The sequence below is a fragment of the Bombina bombina genome, chromosome 6 (genome assembly GCF_027579735.1).
Source record: "Bombina bombina isolate aBomBom1 chromosome 6, aBomBom1.pri, whole genome shotgun sequence".
Lineage (NCBI taxonomy): Eukaryota > Metazoa > Chordata > Amphibia > Anura > Bombinatoridae > Bombina > Bombina bombina.
In genome coordinates, this window is record NC_069504.1 from 864,242,457 (window position 1) to 864,270,102 (window position 27,646).

At 37.7% G+C, this 27,646-nt stretch overlaps 1 protein-coding gene across 1 annotated transcript in view; it reads left to right on the plus strand.

Moving 5' to 3' along the window:
• Nucleotides 1-27,646, plus strand: part of CHRNE (cholinergic receptor nicotinic epsilon subunit) — a 194,087-nt gene that overhangs the window by 58,458 nt on the left and 107,983 nt on the right. The window lies entirely within an intron of this gene.

Consider the following 27,646-nt stretch of genomic DNA (forward strand, 5'->3'; position numbering starts at 1 on the left):
TCTTTTTTAGCGACTTTAATTAGTGGCAAAATGTCAAGCTTGGTAGAGTCTATGAATCATACAGGGGTTTTTTTGGAACTAGAAATGTATTTATAAATTAGGATGCTACATATTATATTAGTCTCATGAAATGTTGCTAATCACATTTTATGCAGTATAATAAAAGTATCCATTCAGACTTTTTTTTAGGTACATTTATTTTTTTTGTATATACAAACTAAATTCTTACCTGCTTTTTAGAGAGATAGGTGTATTAGAAATTTGCGCCAACATTTTCTTGCCAAATTTGCTGTTTTAAGCTCCGCCCCCAGCTCATTCAGTGCTCTCAGAATACGCTTAGAGAGCTTTAATGCAACATTATTTTATTAATCAGTTTCCCATTCTCTTAAGCCTGTTATATATATCATATATAGGAGCATGGATATAAATTTGCAGAATTAATTAAAAAAAATTCAAATTTAGTTTTTTGCATTTTTGTCTCAAGCTGAACCTGCCTCTGTTACCATAGGATTTGAGCTGCATGAACACATATCAACTAAAGCTAAGTGTGTTTGTTGTAAAAAAAGCTGTTCCAAATTCTTCAGCTCAATTATGTGGCTCTTGTTTTGACAATTTGTTAAATGCTGATAATATATCTATGAGTACAAATGCACCCACTGTTATTCCATCTCAGTCTAATGTACATAGCATTCCTGCAGAAATTAAAGATTTTATTGCTGCAGTTATATAGAAGGCAATGACTGCTATTCCACCTTCAAATAAACGTAAAAGGGTTTTGCAACATTTTCCTAAACCTAGCGAATTAAGTTCTGCCTTTCAGCATACAGAATTATTCTCTACTGATGGGGTTTCCTCTGATTTAGAGGATGCCACGTCAGAGACAGATATAGACAAATCATCTTTTTTATTTAAGATAGAATATATTTGCTGAGGGTTTTAAACTATGGCTTACATTTTTGCTCTAGTAATGACTTTAACCTTTTTCAAACCATACTAGATGTGAACAGATTTGTACGCCTCCTCACACTCAAAAAACATTTTGGTTCAGTACGGGAAAATACTGAGATTGCTTATTCTGGTATTCCAAAAGATATGAATTTAAATTTTGAGGATGAATGTGCAGTTTTAAATTTACAAGATCTTATGTCTGAAAGTGAGAAAACTCTAGAGTCACCCCTTGAACCAAGAAAGAAATTGAGAGTAAAATCTAAATTTTACTACACACAAACTAGGGGTAAACAGTTAGAGCTTTTCCAAAAAAGGATAACAAAAGATTTAATTGATTTTAAAAAAAAAAGACACTTAAAACACAAAAACATAATCTTACTATGAAAGAGAAAGAGGCATTGAAATCCGTACAGGATAATGACCAAATTGTGATTAAAAAATCTTATAAAGGAAACAGTATTGTTATTTGTGATAGACACTGGTATGTTTCTGAAGCATTGAGGCAACTTAATGATCATTTTGAAGCTTTCATGTAACCCTATGGAGCAAATCCAGAGAGAATTGCTCTCTTTACTAGATGATGGCCTTATCGATGGGTTTATAGACAGATCTTTTTGAATGCCTATATGTTAAGAACCATGTCACACCAATTTTTTATCACCTACCTAAAATACACATGGGCCTGGATAACATCAAAGGCAGGCTGATTGTGTCTGGTATAGGCTCTTTGTTGGAGCCACTATCTGAGCGGGTAGATGGTATCCTGCAACCCTTGGTTTTAGGTTTAGTGAGCCATTTAAAAGACACTACTCATGTTCTAAATATTTTCAAGTAATTTAAATGGAAGGAAAACCATAGTTAGCTGACTATAGACGTGGTTTCCTTATATTCCACAATTCCTCATTCCTTGGGCCTGAAGGCCATCAAATACTTTTTAGATGAAGGTACTGATTATGATGATAACTTTAAACTATATATTGTGAGAGTTATTACATTGTTGCTTGAGAACAACTATCTAATGTTTTAGAATGAATTCTATCTTCAGAGACAGGGCACAACGATGGGGGCACAGTTTGCCCCCTCTTATGCCAAGCTCTTTATCGGGTGGTGGGAGCGTGCCCTTATCTACGATGATAGAAAACATTTTAGTAAGGCTATTACACTTTATAAAAGGTTTATTGATGACCTTATCCTGGTATGGGAGGGAAGTGAAGCAGAAGCAGCTGCATTTGTAGCTTTCCTGAATGATAGTGACAAATCCATAAAGGTAACTTATGAATGGAATAAGGACAACTTCTTGGATGTTTAACTAAGAGGAGATGTGGACAAGGGAAAACCATAAGCCAATAGCAGGGAATGCATTTTTGCATGCCTCCAGCAACTATCCCAGATATGTCACCAAGGGGATAATTAAAGGTCAACTAATAGGACTAAAAAAATATTGTTCAGAACAAACAGATTATAGAAAAGCAAAAAAAGAGCTAACTGACAGAATGAGGAAGAAAGGATACCCCAAACAGATGATTGAAAAAAAATGGCAGTGAGGTTGATAATATGGACAGGGACAACTTGCTTACAATAAAAGTAATACAGCTTTAAAGAAAGTGGTGGAAACAGGATTTAGATCTGTCTACACAAAAGGTAAAACCCTTAGTGGTTTGTTGTCCCTGAGTATGCTCAAAAGTAAGAGTACAAGACCTAGAAGCTCATGGCTAACTGTCAATGTTTTTTTTTAAATATGGAAGTACAAGATGTAAAGCCTGTGATCATGCCATAGTAACTAAAAATTTCAGGTCACACAGTACAGGAGAAACCTTTCAAATCAAAGGATGTATAAAATGCAGCTCTGAATATGTGATATATATGATTGAGTATTCCAATGTAGGGGACAGTATATTGGCATGACAACGAGGGATGTCAGAACACGGAAAGAATAAAAACCCTTGTTCAGCTCTAGCCAAACATTTCATCTTTACACATAGCCAAGATGTCTGTAGCTTCGTATGGAATGCAATTGAGGTAATCAGAAAACCAGTCAGGAGGTGACAGATTGCATAGCCTGAGAAAGCAGGAGGTCTTCTGGATATTCAGACTTCAAACTCAGGTACCAGATAGATTTAACTCCAAGAATGATATTATTCATTTTTGGGAATGATTGATTTCAAGGTTTGAATATTTAGAAGTGAGTATATGCAATTCTAATACAATAAGCTGATAACCATTAAATACTTTATACCACTTTCAGAGGTATGACATGGGTCAAATGTCCAGAAAGTCCTGGTTATAATTTATCCTATAAAAAAAGCATTTGATTGGATGTATAAATTAAACATTGTATTGAATGTTATCTAGGTAAGTCTTATCCCTCTGCGTTCTTTATCATTCGTTTGATTTCTAATTTTTAATATTGAAAGTAATGGAAATAAAAAGCAATCCCCCTATGTAAATATATAGGGTATTATGTGTGTTTAGTTTAAAAGATATATCCAACAGTATAACAAAAAAGGTGCATATTATAAATGTTTTGCAATACTTGCTACTACTATATATAAGTAATATGGACTGTTTGATGCATATTTACATATGCTTTTGTTGGTTTCTTTCACATATATGCTATTTGTTTGAGATGAAAGGACATTTTGCTTTTGACAATTTTTTTAATAAGCTAAGGTTTAAATAACCCTTTTCTGAATGAAAGAATTATTGCTGAGGGATAAAACAGATTTATTATTGTCCTTTGTGTATATTCTTATTTTATTTTTGTTTAAAGTGGATCAAGATACACCAATATGGTACTTAATTTTGACAAAGGGAGCGAAAGCGTTAAAGCTCTAGATAGGCACCGGTAGAGGGTTATTTAAGAAGCCCCAGAGTGTTGTAACTTTATGGCCTATGAATACGGCGTGTAACACAGCCGAAAAGTGTTAGGCCGTTTTTCCTACTCTGTTTGTGATGTTTATGCTGTCTTAATAAACTGAACTTATTTACTCATTTAGAAGAAGAATAGTTTTGTTTTTTTAGAATATATTCGGTCTCTTTTAAATTAATTTTGTTTACTTTGGGTATTGAGGAGACTAAATCATCTGATGATAAAGCTAGTAATCATCTAAATTCTGTATTTAAGACTACTGTTATTACTCCTGAAGTATTTCCTATTTCAGATGCTATCTCTAATGTGATTGCTAAAGATGGTCTAAGCCTAGTACCTCTTTTAACCCTTATTCTAGGTTTAAGAAATTGTATCCTTTACCTGTGGCCAATTTAGAACTTTTGGAAACAGTTCCTAAAGTTGATGGGGCAATTTTCACTCTTGCCAAACGTACTACTATTCCTATGGAAGACAGTACTTCTTTTAAGGATCCTTTAGATAGGAAAGTTGAATCTTATCTAAGAAGTGAATATTTACATACTGGCTATATTCTTAGACCTGTTATATCTATGGCTGGTATTGCTTCTACTTTTTGGTTGGATAGTTTAGCACAGCAGTTGTCTTCAGATTCTGAATTATCTAACATTATTGTTTTACTTCAACATGCAAATCATTTCATTTGTGATGCTATATTTGGTGTTATGAAGATCAATGTCAAATCCATGTCTTTAGCCATTCTAACTAGAAGAGCTTTATGGCTTAAATCTTGGAATGCTGACATGGTGTCTAAAACTAGATTATTATCTTTCTCTTTTCAAGGTAAAAATATTTTTGGTTCTCAATTGGATTCTATTATCTCCACTGTTACTGGGGGGAAGGGAGTTTTTCTGCACCAAGACAAGAAATCTAAGGGTAAATTTAAAGCTCCCAATTGTTTTCGTTCCTTTCATCAGAATAGAGAACAGAAAACCACTCCTTCCCCTAAGGCATCTGGCTCTAATTGGAGACCATCTCCGAATTTGAATAAATCCAAGACTTATAAGAAACCAAATCCTGCCACTAAACCTACATGAAGGTGCAGCCCTTAAGCCGGTTCTTCTGGTAGGGGGCATACTAAAGCTATTTCAAAGAGTTTGGACAGACTCTGTCCAAAATCAGTGGATTCAGAATATAATTTCTTAGGGGTATCGAAAAGGATTCAGAATAAGACCTCCTTTGGGAAGATTCTTTCTTACCCATGTACCAAAAAACCCAGTAAAAGCTCAAGCCTTTCTGAAATGTGTTTCAGATCTAGAACTTTCAGGGGTAATTGTCCCAGTTCCACAGCAGGAACAAGGATTTGTTTTTTATTCAAATCTATTCATTGTACCAAAGAAGGAAAATTCTTTTAGACCAATTTTGGATCTGAAAACTTAAAATCTTTTGTAAGAGTCTAAACTTTCAAGATGGTGACTATAAGGACTATTCTGCCTTTTGTTCAGCAAGGTCACATTATGTCCACAATAGACTTACAAGATGCTTACCTTCACATTCCGATTCATACTGGTCACTATCGATTTCTGAGATTCTCTTTTCTAAACAAGCATTACCAATTTGTTGCTCTTACGTTTGGCCTTGCAACAACACCAAGAACATTCTCAAAAGTTCTAGATGCCCTAGAGCATGGTATTGCGGTGTTTCTTTATTTGGATGATATATTGGTAATAGCTCAATCTTTTCATTTAGCAGAATCTCACACGAAACAACTTCTGTTGTTTCTTCAAAGACATGGTTTAAGGACCAATTTACTGAAGAGTTTCTTGATTCCTCAGACAAAGTTCACCTTTTTAGGTTTCCAGAAAGATTCAGTGTCCATGAATCTAACAGAAAAGAGATGTTTGAGATTGGTTTCAGCTTGTCTAAACCTTCAGTCTCTAACATTCCCTTCAGTGGCTATGGGCATGGAAGTTTTAGGTCTCATGATTGCAGCATCGGACATGATCCCTTTTGCTAGTTTTTATATGAGACCTCTGCAGCTTTGCATGTTGCACCAATGGTGCAGGGATTATACTCAAAGGGATACAGGGATATCACATCTTATATATTTAAATCCCAACACTTAACTCTCTCTGACTTGGTGGATAAACCATCACCTTATTGTTTAAGGGGCCTCCTTTGTTCATCCTACCTGGAATGTGATCAGAACGGATGCAAGTCTCACAGGTTGGGGAGCTGTTTGGGGTCTCTGACAGCACAAGGAGTTTGGAATCCTTGCGAGGTAATCTATCTTAGAACCTAGTGCTATTTTCAGAGCTCTTCAGGCTTGGCCTCTATTAAAGAGAGAACCGTTTATTTGGTTTCAAACAGACAATGTCACAACAGTGGCATATGTCAATCATCAAGGGGGGACTCGCAGTCCCCTAGCAATGAAAGAAGTATCTCTAATAATTTCTTGGGTTGAATCAAACTCTTGTCTAATCACTGCAATTCATATACCTGGTGTAGAAAATTGGGAAGCTGATAATCTAAGCCGTCAGACTCTACATCCGGGGGAGTGGTCTCTCCATCCACATGTATTCTATCAGATTGTGCAGATGTGGGGTCTTCCAAACATAGATCTGATGGCCTCTCATCTGAACAAGCAATTTCCCAGATACCTCTCCAGGTCCAGGGATCCTCAGTTCCTTGGTTTTACCAACCTGCTTACATTTTTCCACCTCTGGTTCTTCTTCCAAGAGTGATCTCAAAGATCATAATGGAACAATCTTATGTGTTTCTGATAGCACCAGCATGGCCTCACAGGTTCTGGTGTGTGGATCTTGTCCGAATATCCAGTTGCCAACCTTGGTCACTTTCTCTAAGACCAGACCTTCTCTCTCAAGGCCCGTTTGAATGCTTAGTCCTTAGTTATAGAGGTTTCTCTGACTCTGTAATTAACACTATGAACTATGATACAAACTCGTAAGCCTGTTTCAAGGAAAATATATCACAAAGTTTGGAAAACCTATATTTCATGGTGTTCCACACCTGGTTATTCTTGGCATTCTTTTAGAATTCCTAGGATTCTTTAGTTTCTTCAGGATGGTTTGGATAAAGGTGTGTCTGCCAATACTTGGAAAGGACACACCTCTGCTCTTTCTGTTTTATTTCACAGAAAGATTTCTAATCTTCCTGATGTTCACTGTTTCATACAGGCTTTGACTCGTATCAAACCTGTTATTATATCTATCTCTTCTCCTTGGAGTCCAAATTTGGTATTAAAGAATTTGTAGGCTCCTCATTTTAAGCCTATGCATTCTATGGACTTTAAATTAGTTTCTTGGAAATTGTAATTCCTCTTGGCTATCTCTTCTGCTAGAAGAGTTTCTGAATTGTCTGCTCTCTCTTGCGAGTCTCCTTATCTGATTTTCCATCAAGATAAAGCTGTTTTGCGGACTTACATTTTTGCCTAAAATTGTGAATTCTAACAACATTAATAGGGAAATTATTGTTCCTTCCTTGTGTCCTAATCCTAAGAATACTCTTGAAAGATCTTTACATTCTTTGGATGTGGTAAGAGCTTTGAAATATTATGTTACTGCTACTAAAGATTTCAGAAAGACTTCTAGTCTATTTGATATTTTTTCTGGTTCCAGAAAAGTTCAGAAAGCCTCTGCCATTTATTTGGCATCTTGGTGGAAACTTCTTATTCATAAAGCTTATCTGGAGGCGTGGCAGTCTCCGCCTCAAAGAATAACAGCTCATTCTACATGATAAGTTGCCACATCTTGGGCTTTCAAAAATGAAGCTTCAGTTGATCAAATCTGCAAAGCAGCCACTTGGTCTTCTTTGCATACCTTTTACTAAATTTTACCATTGTGATGCTTTTGCTTCTTCGGAAGCAGCTTTTGTTAGAAAGGTTCTTCAGGCAGCTGTCTCAGTTTGATTCTAGTGCCTATGATTTAAGTTTTTTGAATTTTTAAGGAAACAATAATTTTTGGGGATTTAATTTCTCAGCGGAAATAGCTGTTTTTATTTTATCCCTCCCTCTATAGTTACTTGTGGACTTCCACATCTTGGGTATTATATCCCATCAGTAACTAGCTCATGGATTCTCGCCACCTATATTAAAGAAAACCTAATTTATATAAGAATTTACGTGATAAATTAATTTATTTTATGGTGGTGAGAGTCCAAGAGACTCATCCATTTTTTGGGGATTATGATTTTTTTTTATAAAGCACATTATTTATCCTGTTCCTCTTTTTTAATGCTTTTACTCCTTTTACACATCACTAACTTGGCTATACATTAAACTGAGGTATGAGTGAGGTGTGAGGGGTATTTAAAGGCATTTGAGGTTTGGGAAACTTTGCCCCCTCCTGGTAGGAATGTATATCTGAACTAGCTTGTGGACTCTCACCACCATAAAATAAATTAATTTATCAGGTAAGTTCTTACATAAATTATGTTTTTTTAGGTTGTCCCACATTTTAACAGTATGTGCAATTGCGATATATGTAATTCAATTGTGTGTCCCATCTTTTTTTGATATGTAGTTGATATATTGGTGTGTGAGGTTAATAATTTCACTCTCTAATTGTACCCATGCTAATGCCTTGCATCTGTAATTCCATAATGTGGTTTGTGCTAATCTAGCTGCATTAAAGTAGGTTTGTAAGTCTAGAACCCACAGTCCACCCGCCCTTTTATACATTAACATTGTTTTCCTATTTATCCTAGCTGGTTTATAGGACCAAACAAATTCTAGTAAATTTTTTTCTGCATGTCCCTAATATCAGCTTTCTGCATCAAAATAGGGAGTGCTCTAAAAAGGTATAGTAGTTTCGGTAATATTACCATTTTAATGACAACAATTTTCCCATAGAACAAAATGTTATACATGGCCCATTTTTTCATGTCTTTCTTTGAATGAGAATACATAGGTAAATAATTGAGTTTACATAAGTTCTTCAATTTATTAGGCAATGTCATACCTAAATATTTAATTGCTATAGCTGTCCATTTAAAGTCAAAGTTTATATGCTAATCATTTTTTTGTTCAGGTAAGTGAACCTTTATTGCTTTACACTTGTCGTTGTTAATTTTATAGCCAGACAAGCCTCCAAATTTTGAAAACAATTCATATAATGGTGGTAAGGACAATAAAGGCTTAGTTATTGTTAGGATTATATCATCTGCAAATAAAGTAAGCTTGTGTGTTGTTTTGCCTTCTTGTATTCCAGATATATATTGGTGATTTCTAATGCTTGTGGCTAATGGTTCTATGCATAATGCAAATTATAAGGGTGAGAGCGGGCAACCCTGTCTAGTCCCAATGCGTATATGTTTATATTGTGATTGATAACCCGCTATCCTAAGAAATCGAGTGGGTTTACTATATATTGATTGTAGCACATTTAAAAAATGACCTTCTATGCCGAATTTACCCAAGGCCAGAAACATATAGTCCCATAAGACCCTATCAAATGCCTTCTCTGCGTCCAAAGAAAGGAACAGAGAAGACATTTTTTCTTTCGTTGTATAAGCTATCAGATCTATTATTTTCTGTACATTATCCAGGGCTTTCCATTCCCTTATAAATCCCACTTGATCAGGAGATACTAAATTAGGCATGTGAGGGTTTAATCTTGTTTGTACAATTTTAGTAACAAGTTTAAGGTCTTGGTTGATATGTGAAATGGGCCTGTAATTCTTACAATTAAATTAATCCTTGCCTGGTTTAGGTACTACACTAATCCTAGGAGATCTGGTGGAATTTAACCTCCTTTTAGTATATGATTAAATTATATGACTAGATGTGGGATCAGTTCAGAAGAGAATCTCTTGCAAAATCCCCCTGAGTACCCATCTAGGCCAAGGGCTTTAGAACATTTTAACTGTTTAATAGCTGTAGCTACCTCTTGTGGTGTAATTGGGGTATTTAGGCAATCTTTGGCTTCTTCATATAAAGTAGGCAAATTACAGTAAACTAAAAAGGAATTTATTTTTTGTGCTCTTTTTTCAGTCAGTAAATAAATGCTGCAAATGTATTTGCTATTTGTAATGGATTGTTAGTAACCTTTCCTTCCTGTGTTTAAAGTTGAAGGATCAAGGTTGCTTTAGTTATGTTTCTGATTTTCCTGGCTAACATGTGATCTGGATTGTTTGCATAGATAAAGTATTGTGCATCTAGGATTCTTATAGAGGCTGTTTCTTCCTTATTAAGTAATTTATCTAGTTCTTTTTTTAGTTTAATGTTAGCTATTTTATTAGATCTAACTTCAATATGTTTTTAATGGAGCTCTTCTATTTCCTGATCTTTTTGCTAAATTTAGTTATGTTTAATTTTATTAATGGTAGCTTTTTCTTGGATTAAAACTCCCCTTATGTAGGCTTTAAAAGCAACCCATACGAATGAAGGGTTTTACATAGAATCTTTGTTGTCAGACCAAAAATGTCTAATAAGCTTTGTTATTTTTTGGCAAATAATTTCATTTTTAAGTATAGAAGGATCTAAAGTCTATGATCTAGCACTTCATGGGTCAAAGAAACCTCTTAGGGAGAGCTTGACCATTGAATGATCTGACCATATACTTTGGGTAATTGCAGCTGCAGATATCAAAGGGCTAAAAATGTGGCTAATAAGAATATAATCGATCATAGAATAGGAATTATGAGCCACTGAATAATATGTATAGTTCCTAACTCCTCTATTTAGTCCTTGCCAACCATCTATTAACTTATAGGGGTAGATTTATCAAGCAGCGGATGCTGCAATCTACCCCATAGTTTCAGGTTCCCCTGAAACATAAGTTTCAGCCACTGCATGCTGTTTTCATCATATAGTTGGCCACTTCCTTGACAAAAATATAATCAGAACTCCATATTTTGTCTTGTTAATCTCCTTTTTCGAAAAACTGTAGTCTACCTCATTACTTGTCAGGTCAATGTAAACAAGTGCTGAGTGTCGGTGTCTGTGTCTGAGATTGTTTGTGTTTCTTTCTGTGTCTGCTAGAGTGTCTATATGTGAATCCTTATGTGCGTCTGTGTGTTTCTGTGTTTGTGTGTTACTACCTTTACAACATTTCCAAGTTTGACTACCCTTAAGAATAAAGTGCATATACGTTTTAGTCACTTGGTCAAAAATTGCACATGCCAAAATTTCTAGTGGCAGCCCTGGCTGTAGGCAATTAGTTATGGAGTTAGGAGAAAACAATAGCTCAGTGATTAGAGTACAGGACATACATATTCATATTCAGTGAAACACCCTGTATGTTTTTTCCACCTTTAGGAGAGTCATCTGCAAAATAGGTAATGAATGTCAACTGCAAATTTTATCTACACCTAATGCTTTATTTAAAGCCTATATTTATTTTGGTGTATAATGTCCCTTTAAATGATACCCTATGCCCCCAATATTATTCTAAATGCCTATGGTTCTGTCAGATTATAACTGTTTCAATGATGTTCATCTAATAGCCACCTAGGCACGTGATCCTATCTTTGAAATAGCTGTCGCTCCTTTTTCAAAATATGAAGAGTCCAATGTTAGACCCGCAACAGGGCAATAACCTCCGTGGTAATGGTGCACCGTGGATAAGCTGGTGACCTCCAGCTCACCCACAGCAATACAAAAGTTTCCACAGCACCAAGTGTCTTCATAAATGTCTTTTATAGAAGCATAACAACAGAACAAGTATGCAATGTTTCAGGATCATAGTCCCTTAATCATGCATACAGAGCTATACACCTGTGTCTTATTTAAAGGTATGACCATTCAATTAAACACCTTTAAGATCTTTAACACTTTCATGTATTGATGCTAGCTAACATTCAATATACTGCCATCTATTATTTATAAAAACATTATAGAGATAACATTTCCACTAGATCTGCATACCAGATACTGCGAGGCCACGCCGGCGCTATGAGAATCACCAACACCCTCTCCTGCTTGATCCAAGCAATGACTCTTGGCAGGAGAGAGAAAGGAGGAAATATGTATGCTAGACTGAAATTCCAAGGAACCACCAGAGCATCTATCAAGAAAGTCTGTGGATCCCTTGACCTCGAGCCGTACCTCAGAAGCTTAGCATTATTCTGAGAAGCCATGAGATCCAGTTCTGGCTACCCCAATTGAGAATTAAACTGGAAAATACTTCCGGATGGAGTTCCCACTCCCCCGGATGAAAGGTCAGAAAATCCGCCTCCTGGGATGTGGATCACAGAAAGACAAGTTGTGAGACTCCCCCCACTGGATTAACCGGGCCACCTCTGACATGGCCAAGGAACTCCGAGTTCCCTCCTGGTGGTTGATGTACGCCATCAAAGTTAAGTTGTCTGACTGGAACCTGATAAACCGTGCTAAGGCTAGCTGAGGCCAGGCCAGTAGAGCATTGAAAATCGCTCTCAGTTCTAGAATGTTTATAGAGGGAACTGATTTCTCCTGAGTCTAAAGACCCTGAGTCTTCAATGACCCCCAAATTGCTCCCCAACCTAGAAGGCTGGCATCCGTGGTCATGATCACCCAGGAAGGTCTGCAAAAGAAAGTTCCCTGGGAGAGGTGATCCTGAGACAACCATCACAGAAGAGAGTCCCTTGTTGCCTGATCCAGAACTATTTGCAGAGACAGATCTGCATAGTCCCCGTTCCATTGCCTTAACATGCATAACTGCAAAGGTCTGAGATGGAACCGAGCAAACGGAATGATGTTCATGGAATCTACCATTAGACAAATTACCTCCATACATAGAGCCACTGACGGCCAGAGGAGAGGACTGAAGAACAAGACAAGAGTCGAGATCTTTGTTTTTCTGACCTCTGTCAGAAATATCTTCATTAGTAGGGAGTCTATTATGGTCCCTAAAAACACTACTCTTGTGGCTGGAATCAGAGAACTCTTTCCCAAATTTACCTTCCAACTGTGGGAGCGAAGAAAAGACAACAAGATCTCTGTATGAGAGTTTGATTGTTGAAAAGAAGGCGACTGAACCAGAATGTCGTCCAGATAAGGAGCAACAGCAATGCCCCAAGACCGGATCACTGCCAAAAGAGCCCCCAGGACCTTTGAGAAAATTCTGGGAGCTGTAGCAAGGCCGAAAGGAAGAGATACAAACTGGAAATGATAGCAAACCTTAGAAACTTGTGATGATACGGGTGAATGGGAACATGAAGGTATGCATCCTTTAAGTCTATGGTTGTCATAAACTGACCCTCTTGAATCAAAGGAAGAATGGAATGTATAGTCTCCATCTTGAAGGAGGGTACTCTGAGAAACTTTAGGTCTAAAATAGGTTTGAAAGACCCCTCTTTCTTGGAAACCACAAACAGATTTGAATAAAATCCCAGACCCTGTTCCTGCGGAGGAACTGGAACTATAATTCCCAGGGCAAAAAGTTTCTTGATACAATTTAAGAACGCCTCTCTCTTTATCTGGTCTACAGATAATCTTGAGAGAAGAAACCTACCTCTGGGAGGAAAAGTCTTGAATTCTATCTTGTACCCCTGAGATACAATTTCCACGGCCCACAGGTCTGGGACATCTCGTATCCAAGCCTGAGCAAATTGACAAAGTCTGCCCCCTACTAGATCCATTCCTGGATCGAGGGCCGACCCTTCATGCTGACTTGGAGTCAGCCGCAGGCTTCTTAGACTGTTTCCCCTTGTTCCAAGACTGACCAGACTTCCAGAAAGACTTGGATAGTTTCCTGCTTGGAAGAGGAAGCAGAGGGTTTACCTCTAAAGTTATGAAAGGAATAAAAATTACTCCGACGTCCTTTCTGCTTATTATTCTTATCCTGAGGAAGAAAAGATCCATTTCCTCCTGTGATATCTGAAAAAGTTTTAGCCAAACCAGGCCGAAACAAGGTCTTACCCTTGTAGGGAATAGCTAATAACTTAGATTTAGAAGAAAAGAAACATCCGCAGACCAGGATTTTAACCAAAGGACTCTACGAGCTAAAACCGCAAAACCAGACATTTTTGCTCCAAGTTTAATGACTGGTAAGGAAGCATCCGAAATAAAGAAATTGGCTAACCTTAAGAGCCTCAATCCTGTCCTGGATCTTCTCAAGAGGAGTATCTGTCTGAATAGAATCAGACAAAGCATCAAACCAGTAAGCTGCAGCGCTGATAACAGTAGCAATACACTCCGCAGACTGCCATTGAAGACCTTGATGAACATACATTTTCTTTAATAATAGAAGATGGAGAAAAAGGAATACCAGGTCTCTCCCACTCCCGTGCAATAATCTCAGAAGCACGGTCTGGAACCGGAAAAACCTCCACCGCAGAGGGAACATCAAAATACTTGTTCAGCTTACTAGACTTCTTAGGGTTAACAACGATAGTAGTATCGGAGTCATCCAAGGTAGCCAAAACCTCCTTAAGTAACAAGCGGAGGTGTTCCAGCTTAAATCTGAAGGACACAACTTCAGCATCAATAGAATGAATTATACTGCCTGAATCCGAAATTTCACCCTCAGATGCACAAAAATCAGACTTCTGAGAGGAAAGACTTTGATTAGCCACCTCAGGATCAGAAACCTTACTTACTGTTTCTTTAAAATTCCTTTTGCGTTTTCCCTGAAGCATGGGAAAAGCAGACAGCGCCTTAGATACCGCAGAAGATACCTGGGCAGCAATATCTTGCAAAGTAACTCCAGACGGAGCATGAGAGGAAACGCAGGGCACTGCATGTGCAGATGAATAGGATTTGGATGCTTGAGGAAAAAGCTGCGGCTCATCTGAAACAGCAGGCTCCTGAACAGCATGCACCTTAGCTAATGATGGCTCAGAATCAAAGAATCTATTTTTATAAGCTAAAGTTCTTTCAAAGTTCTTTCATTAAGAACAAAAAGGTACTGAGGGTTCCACCTGGGCATCAAAACATAAGCTACAGGTAACATCCTGCACAGCCTCCTGTTATAATAATAATACAAAAAAAGAAGCAAATAAAAAATCTAACTTTTTTTTTTAAAAAAAAAATGTATCTTTTGACAAAGGATATAATACAGAACCAAAAAAAAAACCTTCTTAAATAAATGTTCCCTTTAAATTTACCAAATCAAGAAAACATACCCCAGGTAACACTCTATACCTCAGCAGAGTTACTGAGGTGCCCTACCTGTCCTGCAACCCGCAGCAAACTGAGGAAAAAAAGGATCCTGTTTACAATACGGATTTCCAGAGAAGCAAAAACAGCAAGAAGCCTTCTAAACAGCAGAGCCATCTGAAATATGCGCACCTCACTCTTACAGGAAGTTAAAAAAAGCACCAAAAAAACTCTGACATCAAAGAATCAGACCCTCCCTAAAATGAGCGGTCCTACAGCAAACAAAAAAGCCTTTTTTTTTTCTTTTTTTTTTTTTTTTAAAAAACAACTTTCTTGAAAAAAGGCTTTAAAACAAACAATAACCCCCCCCCCCCAAAAAGTACATAATCCGTTACTAAAAACGGATCCTTACTGAGCCATCAATAAAATAAATAACTCCTCACACTAACAGTGCATTCAAAAACTGCCATAAAAACCTGCACCCTGATAGGAATAATAAAAAAAGTCCCCCTGCAGCGTTTCAGCTGAATAAGTGCCAAATTTTTCCCTGCTACATAGAAAAATAAAATTGGCACTTACCCTAATATTCATCTGTCCGGTAGCAGGACAGCTCACCTGGTTTGAGAGGATGCCATCCCTCACATGGACCTGTGGAAATACAGAAAGACTGAGTAAACTTACTCAGGCTATCTAAACTAGGGCAGCAAAATGTTTTGGGAAAACGCAGTGAGGATTATGCCCCACAAGTTCCCAATTGCTTAAAAGTCACCACTGCCCTACTAAAGAGACTGACATGAGCTAAGGCTAGACCCTTCAGAAAGATCAGAGCAAACCTACTCTGATCTACAATCAAGATTTTTTTATTTTAAAGTAGACACCAAAACTTCACCTGAATGACTGGAGGTTATGGGTAAGGAAGGTGACATATATAGCAGCTTTGCTGTAGTGCTCTTTGCCTCCTCCTGCTGGCCAGGATTGATATTCCCACTAGTAATTGATGATTCCATGGACTCACCATATCTTAGGAAATAAATCGAATTCCCTATATAATCCTTTGGGGTACATGGTATACAATTTAGGAATCCAAAACGCCTCTCTGTTTTTGAAGACGTTCTCTACTTCCTCCTCCTCTAGGTATAGCAATCTGATCTATAATTTGCCATCTAAGTTGATTCATTTGATGACCAGACTCTACAAAATGACTGGCTACAGGAGCTTTTTCATCCTTCTTTCTAATATTGGATTTGTGTTGATTTAATCTATCTCTCAACTTTTGGGTAGTTTCCCCAATATAAATTTTAGACATGCGCACTTTATTATATAAACCACAAATGTGGATTCACAAGTAAAGTATGATTTTAATTTAAATTTCTGGCCACTCCTAGGGTGAACAAATTATTGACCTTTTTATTACTGAATGGCAATTACCACATCCTAAACAAGGATATCAGCCTATATTTTTCTCAGTGATGTATCTCTCTCTCTTACCATATTTGGGCCCTAAGTCTGATTGTACCCAAATATAATTGAGATTTTTTACTCTACTGTGTGCCATGATAGGTTTATTTTGTAGATTTTTTATCTCTTTATTACAATCCTGAATTATATGTCAAAGATTCCTGATAATGCAAGCTATTTTCTCGCTATCGTCATTATATTGGGATACAAAGATTATTTTTTCGTTATTTGCCTGTTTGGCCATATTTGTATTATCCCTTTTATGACATATATTGTGTGTTTCCTTATCAATTAACCCCTTAGCATATCCTCTTTCCAGGAACTTCTCCCCCATTTCTGTTAATCTTTTTTCTTTCATATCTTCCTTACTGACTATTCTATCAACCCTGATTAATTGGCTCCTTGGAAGGAAGTCCTTCAATCTTTTGTTATGAAAACTGTCATATCTAAGAAGGGTATTGTGGTCCGTTTCCTTACGGTGTATATAAATTTTCAAATTTGACCCTTATATACTACAGTATCCAAAAATAAAATATTCTCCTCACTAGAGGCCAATGTGAACTCAAGGCCATTAACCTCATGATTAATTTCCTCTACGAATTCACTTAGCACTTTTAGTGTCTTTTTAAATATGTGTAATTTTTTTATAAACAATAAATGGCAGTATATTGAATGTTAGCTAGCATCGATACATAAAAGTGTTAAAAATCTTAAAGGTGTTTGATTGGCTGGTCATACCTTTTAAATAAGACACAGGTGTATAGCTCTGTATGCATGATTAAGGGACTGTTATCCCAAAATGTCGCATACCTGTGCTGTTGTTATGCTTCAATAAAAGACATTTATGATGACATTTGATGCTGTGGAAACTTTTGTATTGCTATTTCAAAAGATGGGTTACTTGCCCCATTGGGGTACTAGGGTCCTTTTTAAATCCCAGAGCACAATTAAAGGCAACTAGTATAAAAGTGATTGCAATTTATTAGGAAATCACCTGCCACCTAAAGGTGCAAGATACCCTTTTATTTATTTTTTCAAAATCTTTTTATTAAGAATCCATAATACATACAAATGTGCAGTTATATAATGATGACAAATGACATTCGTCAAGAAAATGTTACAAAAGAAAACAGACAAGTGAATACACATTTGTGCTTAAAAGTAATCAAGTATAAAACAGGAGAAGAGAGAACATGCATCACGGATTCTCATTTTAACTTTTAAAAAACTAATCTTAACAATAACCCTAGAGTCTCGATGCCCATAACAATGTCTTCGTTTATTTGCCTTAACAATTGTTCATTAACAATACTCATGCATAAATTAAACCAACGTGAGCTGTGATCAATAGTGTACGTATCCTCAGTCAAGGAGGGATTAGAGCGTTCTATTTTTAATATATTGTTCCCACGTATGTTGCGCTTCAATAAATCGTTCCCTATTGCCAGACAGGTATGAACCATACTCCTCTAGTTCGATCATATCCGTAACCTTACTGCGCCAAAGTTTTATAGAAAAAACTTCAGTTGATCTCCAGTTTTGAGCTATCAAAACTTTTGTGCTGTTTACCATCATTTTTAATAGGGGTCTAAAATGGGCCTGGGGAAGTTTTATTGATTTATTTAACAACCAGACTAGGGGGTCCAGGGGTAGAAGAGTTTGAAAGATGCTCTCTATCTCACTAATTATGCAGCGCCACAATGTGTTAATCTGTGAGCACCACCACTACATATGGCTCATATTGCTTCCAACATGTCCACATCGCCAACAACAATTATTAGTCTTTGGGAACAATGTATGTAACTTCTTAGGGGTCAAGTACCAACCATGTAATATTTTGTAATTTATTTCCTTAATGGATGCGGATGTAGAGGCGGATTTAGTGTTGTGAAAAATGTTGGTTGCAGTCTGAGGGGTAATAATTACCCCCAATTCTCTCTCCCACCTTTCAATGGAACGTAGTAAGTTGCCTGGAGGCAATTGAGTAATGATATTATAGATATGTGGGAGACTATGCTTAATTGGAGGTGTGGAAGCGTATAATTTCTCAATATTCGTTAGTGATCGTGCCATATTTGCATAATGTTGGTGGGTTGTGATATAATGGTGCACTCTCCTAAAGGAGAACCAGCTAGTGGCCCAACCAAAACCCATATTAACCAGTTGCTCTTGTGTGCACAGCTGATCATTATTAGTGATTTGCATAACTGAAACCTCTGTATTTACGTTGTGTGTTTCTACATTTTTAGTTAATGATAGTAGTGAGAATTCACTATTGTGGAGAAGTGAAGTTAGCGGACCTGGGCAGGAGGAAAGGTATGGGTTTGTCCTATTAGAAGTGTCCCATAATTTTAGTGTTTCTCTTGTAATTGGATTTTCAATCTGTCTACTTAGTATATGTAATTCTGGGTGCCAACAGATAGAAGGTAAATTAATGTTAAGGTTTAGATTTTCCTCTAACACAATCCATCTTTTATGGTCCCTATGTATTCTCCAATCGAGAATTCTCTGAAGAAATATGGACCTCCTATATGAATCAATATCTGGCACACCTAGGCCTCCCTGTGATGTGGGATGCGACATTGTAAGTTTATTTATCCTAGGGGGGCGTCTATTCCAAATGAATTAACCAAACAGCTGCTACAACTGTGTGGTGTAATTATTGGGAAGTTGAATAGGGAGGGTCTGCATAATGTATAGCAGTCACGGGAATGTATTCATTTTTATAGTACTAATCCTGCCTAGCCAGGACAAATGTTTCCTAGTCCAGGATGAGAGGTCCCTCATTAGAGTATTCTTAATTGTGGAGTAATTTAATTTAAATAATGCTTCAAAATTATCCGCTAGCTGTATTCCCAAGTATCTCAAAGATTCTCTATTCCATTTAAATGGACATATTTTGGATATTAATGTCTCCAATTGATGATCAATAGCCACTCCTAGCATTTCGGATTTAGTTTGGTTGATTTTAAAGTTAGACAATTTATGAAAGATCTCAAACTCTTTCATAAGGGGCAGGATTGTTTTAACTGGATCTACCAAGGAAAAAAGGATGTCATTGGCAAATAGGGACATCTTGTACTCTTCCCCCCTATTACCAAGCCTCGAAAATCCTGGTTAGATCTAATTTTAACTGCCAGGGTTTCGATAAGACAGGTGAATAGCAGAGGGGAAAGAGGGCACCCCTGTCTTGTGCCATTTGTAATCCAAAACGGATCCAATAAGTCTCGGTTAAGGATTACTCTTGCACTGGGTTTATTATAAAGTGCAAAAATTCTGTGTAGTATTTTATCACTGAGCCCAAAAGCCCGTAATGATGCTTCGAGAAAAGGCCATCCGACTCTGTCGAAGGCCTTTTCGGCATCAGTAGAGAGCCAGAGTGAAGGGATGTTTTTAGATTTGGCATGCCACATCAGATGTAAATTGCGTACTGTATTGTCCCTGGCCTCGCGGTAGGGGACAAACCCGACCTGATCTTGGTGAATGATCTTAGGTAGAATTAGATTAAGTCTGTTAGCTATAATTTTAGCATAAATCTTTATGACCGTATTGAACAGGGAGATCGGTCTATAATTTGGTATTGATGTATTAGTTTTGTTTGGTTTTGGGATCAAAGTTATGTTGGCTTGCAGGGCTAAGGGGGGAATTTTTTTGTTTTCATCTATACTTGGAAATATGTTAGAAGAGGTGGTGTTAGGAGGTCTTTAAAGGTGGTATAGTAATCGTTACCAAAGCCACCTGGACCTGGTGACTTCCCCTTTTTTAGGGATTTAATTGCTAGTTTAATTTCCTCGGCTGAGATAGGCGCATCTAAGTCATCTCCCTGTTCTTCAGTAATTCTAGGAACATGTATTTGGTTCAGATAATCTTATATAGCTATGTTTGTCTGTGGGGGATTAACTTTGTTCAAATTATATAATGATTCATAGTACCGTCTGAAACTATCAGCTATATCTTTTGTTTTTTTTCCTGAGTTGTCTAGCTAGTAGCCTACCCTGTTTATTAGCACCTTTGTAGAAAGTTTTTTTAAGGAATAGTGCATTGCGTTTGGCCTCTGTCCCCAGAAGAAGCTTAAGTTGTGACCTTTTATGCTCTAAGCTCTCAAGGAGGGAGCGATCTTTAGGGAAAACTTTGTGTATTTCTTGACGTTTATTCATGTCAGCTAGTAACGAGGTTAAATAATGCTGTTTTTGTTTAATTTTAGCTGCTTTTAACGCTATCAGTTCTCCTCTGAGAACACATTTGTGGGCATTCCAGAGATGCTGTGGGCAAGTGTTAGGGATATTGTTTAGTTCAAAATAGTCCTCAATAGACTTAGTTAATTGGACTCGTATTAGGGGATCTTTCAAGAGGGATTCATCTAGTCTCCATGATCTCGAATGAGCTGTGTAAGTGGAAAAATTAAATGTACAGCTAATCATAGCATGATCCGACCATGTTATTGGGCTATGGGGTTATGGGGCTTGTGAGAGACTAGTGACAATCAGTTAACATATAATCTATTCTAGAATAATTTTGGTGAGGGTATGAGTAGAAGGTGTAATCTTTCAAATCTGGATGGTGGATTCGCCAGATATCATGTATTGCAAGATTCGATAGTTGGGACTTTATTAAGTTTAGAGTTTTGTTAGTAACCGATGACCTTCCTGACGAGCAATCAATGGTAGGGTCTAGCGCAACATTAAAGTCCCCGCCCACCAACAGACTGTTTTTAGCGGATTCTAATATTTTATTACAGATTTGGTGAAAGAATTTAGGAGAATCTAAACTAGGTGCGTATATATTAACTAGAGTTATAGGTTTGTGGTATAGGGTCCCAGAGACAATTAGGTATCTTCCTTATCTTTAATAGTGGAGTTAACTTTAAAGGGGATTTTTTTATTAATCATTATACATTATCATTGTGCTTAGAGTCATTTGAAGAGAAATAGACTGGGCCAAATTTCTTAAAAGATGAGCGGGGTTCAAGTCCCCTCTTAAAATGGGTCTCTTGAAGCATAACAACATCACATTTAAGTCTTTTATAATCCCTGAATGCCATAGTTCATTTCTGTGGACTATTAAACCCCTTGACATTATGTGAAAGAACTTTAACAGTAGTTATGTTTGTCGGCATTGGTACACTCTGACATACACTATTATAAATAATTGAGACAGATTGAGTTTGTAATTCTTATTTGTGAAAGGCAACATTAAGAGAGAGGCATGAGACATCATAAGCATATTAAATACAACAATAACATAGTAAATTAAACAGTGTGGAGAAACTGTTCCAACATATAGTGTATTTTTAAAACTATACACCTTAATATGGGGATAAGCGGTGTTGCATAGTGCTCTTGTTAGCGATATGTATGATTTATGAAGTATCTAGGTGGAGGCCTATAATAGAGGAATGATATGCGTCTGAAAGACATATAGTGTCTTCTTGCTCTTTATCTAAATTTTAACATCTAGTAACTTGAAATAACTTGAAAGAGAGAAAAAAAAAAAAAAAAAAACGGATTTGCAAAATTACACACCCAATAACAAACTATTAAGCTGTGTTTTACAACTTGGTTCTTACCCAGTACCCAAGTCCAGTGATGTCGCTGCGGAAAGACCGCTAACAGTCCATGAGCCACCCCAGGTCGACACAAACCTGAGGGCAAAATATTCAGTTCAAAGCTACAGGATATAGCAGGTAGCGGCAGCACTGGAGTCAAGGAAGGTCCGAGGGAGGTGTCTCTGTTTTCCTTCTTTTAGATTGAGACTTGTTCCATTGTGGACGCTGCTCCTTAGGGACATCTCGATTCTTTTCCTTTCGGGATGATGTAATCTCCAGGACATCTTCTCCAGGTGGGACAATGGTGATATTTAACTTCTTTGTCAAGTTGTCTAGATCTTGGAAAGTCTTGTAAATGATCTGGGAGCCATTATGGTTGATGGTTAAGCTGAATGGGAATCCCCAACGATATCTGATATTATTATCTTGCAAGGCTTTAGTGAGGAATCTGATCTCCTTCCGTCTCTGAATGGTTTGTGGACAGAGATCTTGAAATATTTGTAAATTATGTCCTTTGAATGTGATGGTTCTTCTTGACCTCGCAGCTTGCTACAGCTCTTCTTTTGTGGTATACCATAGAAACCGCATGATCACATCTCTTGGTGGGGATGGTGGTTTAGAGGGGGGTCTGAGTGCCCTATGAATCCGCTCAGTATCATCATTTTGAAGTGATGATGAACTAGGTGTTAGGAAGTGAAATAAATCCTTGACATAGGATTTTAGTTGATCTTGTGAGACGTCTTCAGGAATACCTCTAATCCTAAGGTTATTCCGTCCAAAAATTCATATTAAGGCATAGGCCAACAAGGCCGGTGCCTAGGGCAGCAGATTTTTAAGGGGCAGCAGAATTTTGAGTCCCTAGGGCCACTCTACTGAACTCAGGGCCGGGTGGCTAAATCAACCAATTACTAATGACTTAAATGAGTGCCTAGGGCAGCACAAAACCTAAATACGCCCCTGTCCAAAATGCAGTTCCAGTATCATTGTGTCATCAGCCTGCCAAGATGAACTAGTAACAAATGTTTTCTTGATGCTGAATATTTCCTTCAAGTTTTAGAGCTGTTTCCATTGTGCAAGTTAGTGTTGCCACCTCTGCCATGTTTTCCTGGACATGTATGAGTTATCCATGCTACGGGGTGTGCAGGAAGGAACATGGTACTGTACATTAGCACTATTCATGTGCTGCCCAGAGGCACAACTCGTGTTCCCCTCTGCTCACCCTGTAACATGTGTAGTTCATAACTGTCCAGGAACCTGGCTGAGGTGGCAACCCTAGGCAGTGTAAGTGAAGTTCACTATGGAGAGATAGTTCAGGAAGCTGACTACAGTGGTAGGGGCTGCTAAATGAGCTCTTTTTCAGACTGTGGTGGTCTTTCATATGTGGGAAAATCCCAATGATCATTGGGCATTTTTATGTCATTGAGCCAAGGTGCTGGTTTTGGAGGTTGGATGAAAAATTGTAAATTTGTCACAGTATAACACAGAGTCAGTGACAGAAAAGATATACATATTTCCCTCATTTTTAAACTTAAAATGTATAAAATAAACACTGTGTACCAAAAACAGTCATCGTAACTTATAAGTCCTTGTCGACATAGGGAAAACATCTTGCACAGCAATGAACATTACAAATATTCCAATTGTTAGAGTGGATAGCGTCCTTACGTCAACTGGTGGGGTGCAGTGGTTTAGCAGCATATAGTAACACTGAATACTCACTGCAGCCTAGATTACAAGCGTTATTTAGTGCTCTTGCTCAGGTATAAACTTTGCTAGAAGTAATCTTTTTGTACGTGTTGGATAGCGTGTGTATTACAAGTTGAAAATAAAAAGTTTTCATTCTCACTAAATCTGATGCGCGTTAGCCAAAGCACTTTAAATATAGTAATTTTTTTTTACAATATCCTGTATATGAAGAACAGTTCAGCAAAACACATAAATACATATGCTCACACATATATTTAGACTTGTATGTGTATATACATTATAGCCCTTTGCAGTCAAACACCTTGTCATAAAAAATAACATAATTTATGTAAGAACTTACCTGATAAATTCATTTCTTTCATATTGGCAAGAGTCCATGAGCTAGTGACGTATGGGGTATACAATCCTACCAGGAGGGGCAAAGTTTCCCAAACCTCAAAATGCCTATAAATACACCCCTCACCACACCCACAATTCAGTTTAACGAATAGCCAAGCAGTGGGGTGATAAAGAAAGGAGTAAAAAGCATCAACAAAGGAAATAATTGTGCTTTATACAAAAAATCATAAACACCATAAAAAGGGGTGGGCCTCATGGACTCTTGCCAATATGAAAGAAATTAATTTATCAGGTAAGTTCTTACATAAATTATGTTTTCTTTCATGTAATTGGCACGAGTCCATGAGCTAGTGACATATGGGATATCAATACCCAAGATGTGGATCTTCCACTCAAGAGTCACTAGAGAGGGAGGGAATAAAAATAAAAACAGCCATATTCCGCTGAAAAAATTAATCCTCAACCCAAAAAAATAAGTTTATTTTCATATTTGAAAGAAAAAAACTTAAATCAAAAGCAGAAGAATCAAACTGAAACAGCTGCCTGAAGAACTTTTCTACCAAAAACTGCTTCCGAAGAAGCAAATACATCAAAACGGTAGAATTTAGTAAATGTATGCAAAGAGCACCAAGTTGCCGCTTTGCAAATCTGATCAACTGAAGCTTCATTCTTAAAAGCCCATGAAGTGGAGACCGATCTAGTAGAATGAGCTGTAATTCTCTGAGGCGGGGCCTGACCCGACTCCAAATAAGCTTGATGAATCAAAAGTTTCAACCAAGAAGCCAAAGAAATAGCAGAAGCCTTCTGACCTTTCCTATGACCAGAAAATAAAACAAATAGACTGGAAGTCTTCCTGAAATCTTTAGTAGTTTCCACATAATATTTCAAAGCTCTTACCACATCCAAAGAATGTAAGGATCTCTCCAAAGAATTCTTAGGATTAGGACATAAGGAAGGGACAACAATTTCTCTACTAATGTTGTTAGAATTCACAACCTTAGGTAAAAATTGAAAAGAAGTCTGCAAAACTGCCTTATCCTGATGAGAAATCAGAAAAGGAGACTCACAAGAAAGAGCAGATAACTCAGAAACTCTTCTAGCAGAAGAGATGGCCAAAAGAAACAACACTTTACAAGAAAGTAGTTTAATGTCTAAAGAATGCATAGGTTCAAATGGAGGAGCCTGTAAAGCCTTCAGAACCAAATTAAGACTCCAAGGAGGAGAAATTGACTTAATGACAGGCTTAATACGAATTAAAGTCTGTACAAAACAGTGTATATCAGGAAGTATAGCAATCTTTCTGTGAAATAAAACAGAAAGAGCGGAGATTTGTCCTTTCAAGGAACTAGCAGACAAACCCTTATCCAAACCATCCTGAAGAAACTGTAAAATTCTAGGAATTCTAAAAGAATGCCAGGAGAATTTATGAGAAGAACACCATGAAATGTAAGTCTTCCAAACTCTATAATAAATCTTTCTAGAGACAGATTTACGAGCTTGTAACATAGTATTAATCACTGAGTCAGAGAAACCTCTATGACTTAGAACTAAGCGTTCAATTTCCATACCTTCAAATTTAATTATTTGAGATCCTGATGGAAAAACGGACCTTGAGATAGTAGGTCCGGCCATAACGGAAGTGGCCAAGGCGGGCAACTGGACATCCGAACCAGATCCACATACCAAAACCTGTGTGGCCATGCTGGAGCCACCAGCAACACAAAAGACTGTTCCATGATGATTTTGGAGATCACTCTTGGAAGGAGAACTAGAGGCGGGAAGATGTAAGCAGGTTGATAACACCAAGGAAGTGTCAGCGCATCCACTGCTTCCGCTTGAACATCCCTGGACCTGGACAGGTATCTGGGAAGTTTCTTGTTTAGATGAGAGGCCATGAGATCTATCTCTGGAAGACCCCACATCTGAACAATCTGAGAAAACACATCTGGATGGAGAGACCACTCCCCTGGATGTAAAGTCTGGCGGCTGAGATAATCTGCCTTCCAATTGTCTACACCTGGGATATGCACCACAGAGATTAGACAGGAGCTGGATTCCGCCCAAGCAAGTATTCGAAATACTTCTTTCATAGCTTGGGGGCTGTGAGTCCCACCCTGATGATTGACATAAGCCACAGTTGTGATATTGTCTGTCTGAAAACAAATGAACGGTTCTCTCTTTAGCAGAAGCCAGAACCTAAGAGCCCTGAAAATTGCATGGAGTTCTAAAATATTTATTGATAATCTCGCCTCTTGAGATTTCCAAACCCCTTGTGCTGTCAGAGATCCCCAATCAGCTCCCCAACCTGAAAGACTCGCATCTGTTGAGATCACAGTCCAGGTTGGCCGAACAAAAGAAGCCCCTTGAACCAAACGATGGTGATCTATCCACCATGTCAGAGAGTGTCATACATTGGGATTCAAGGATATTAATTGTGATATCTTTGTATAATCCCTGCACCATTGATTCAGCATACAAAGCTGTAGAGGTCTCATGTGAAAACGAGCAAAGGGGATCGCGTCCGATGCTGCAGTCATGAGACCTAAAACTTCCATGCACATAGCCACTGAAGGGAATGACTGAGACTGAAGGTGCCGGCAGGCTGCAACCAATTTCAAACGTCTCTTGTCTGTTAGAGACAGAGTCATGGACACTGAATCTATCTGGAAGCCTAAAAAGGTGACCCTTGTCTGAGGAATCAAGAAACTTTTTGGTAAATTGATCCTCCAACCATGTTTCCAAAGAAACAACACTAGTTGATTTGTGTGAGATTCTGCAGTACATAAAGACTGAGCTAGTACCAAGATATCATCCAAATAAGGCATCACCGCAATACCCTGTTCTCTGATTACAGATAGTAGGGCACCCAGAACCTTTGAAAAAATTCTTGGAGCTGTTGCTAGGCCAAATGGAAGAGCAACAAATTGGTAATGCTTGTCTAGAAAAGAGAATCTCAGAAACTGATAGTGTTCTAGTCTATTGTAGACATATAATGTCCTCGCTGAACAAAAGGCAGAATAGTCCTTATAGTCACCATCTTGAAAGTTGGTACATAACGATTCAAAATTTTCTGATCCAGAACTGGTCTGAATAAATTTTCTCTCTTTGGTACAATGAATAGGTTTGAATAAAACCCCAAACACTGTTCCTGAGGAGGAACTGGCATGATTACCCCTGAAGACTCCAGGTCTGAAACACACTTCAGAAAAGCCTGAGCTTTTACTGGATTTACAGGGATGCGTGAGAGAAAAAATCTCATAGGAGGTCTTACTCTGAATCCTATTCGATACCCTTGAGAGACAATGCTCTGAATCCAATGATTTTGGACATATTTTATCCAAAAATCCTTGAAAAACCTTAATCTGCCCCCTACCAGCAGAGCTGGAATGAGGGCCGCACCTTCATGCGGACTTAGGGGCTGACTTTGATTTCCTAAATGGCTTGGATTTATTCCAATTTGAGGAAGGCTTCCAATTGGAAGCAGATTCCTTGGGGGGGAGGATTGAGTTTTTGTTCCTTATTCTGACGAAAGGAACGAAAACGGTTAGAAGCCTTAGATTTACCCTTAGGTTTTTTTATCCTGAGGCAGAAAAACTCCTTTTCCCCCAGTGATAGTTGAAATAATAGAATCCAACTGAGAACCAAATAAATTATTACCTTGGAAAGAAAGAGATAGTAATCTAGATTTAGATGTCATATCAGCATTCCAAGACTTAAGCCACAAAGCTCTTCTAGCTAATACAGCTAAAGACATGGATCTAACATC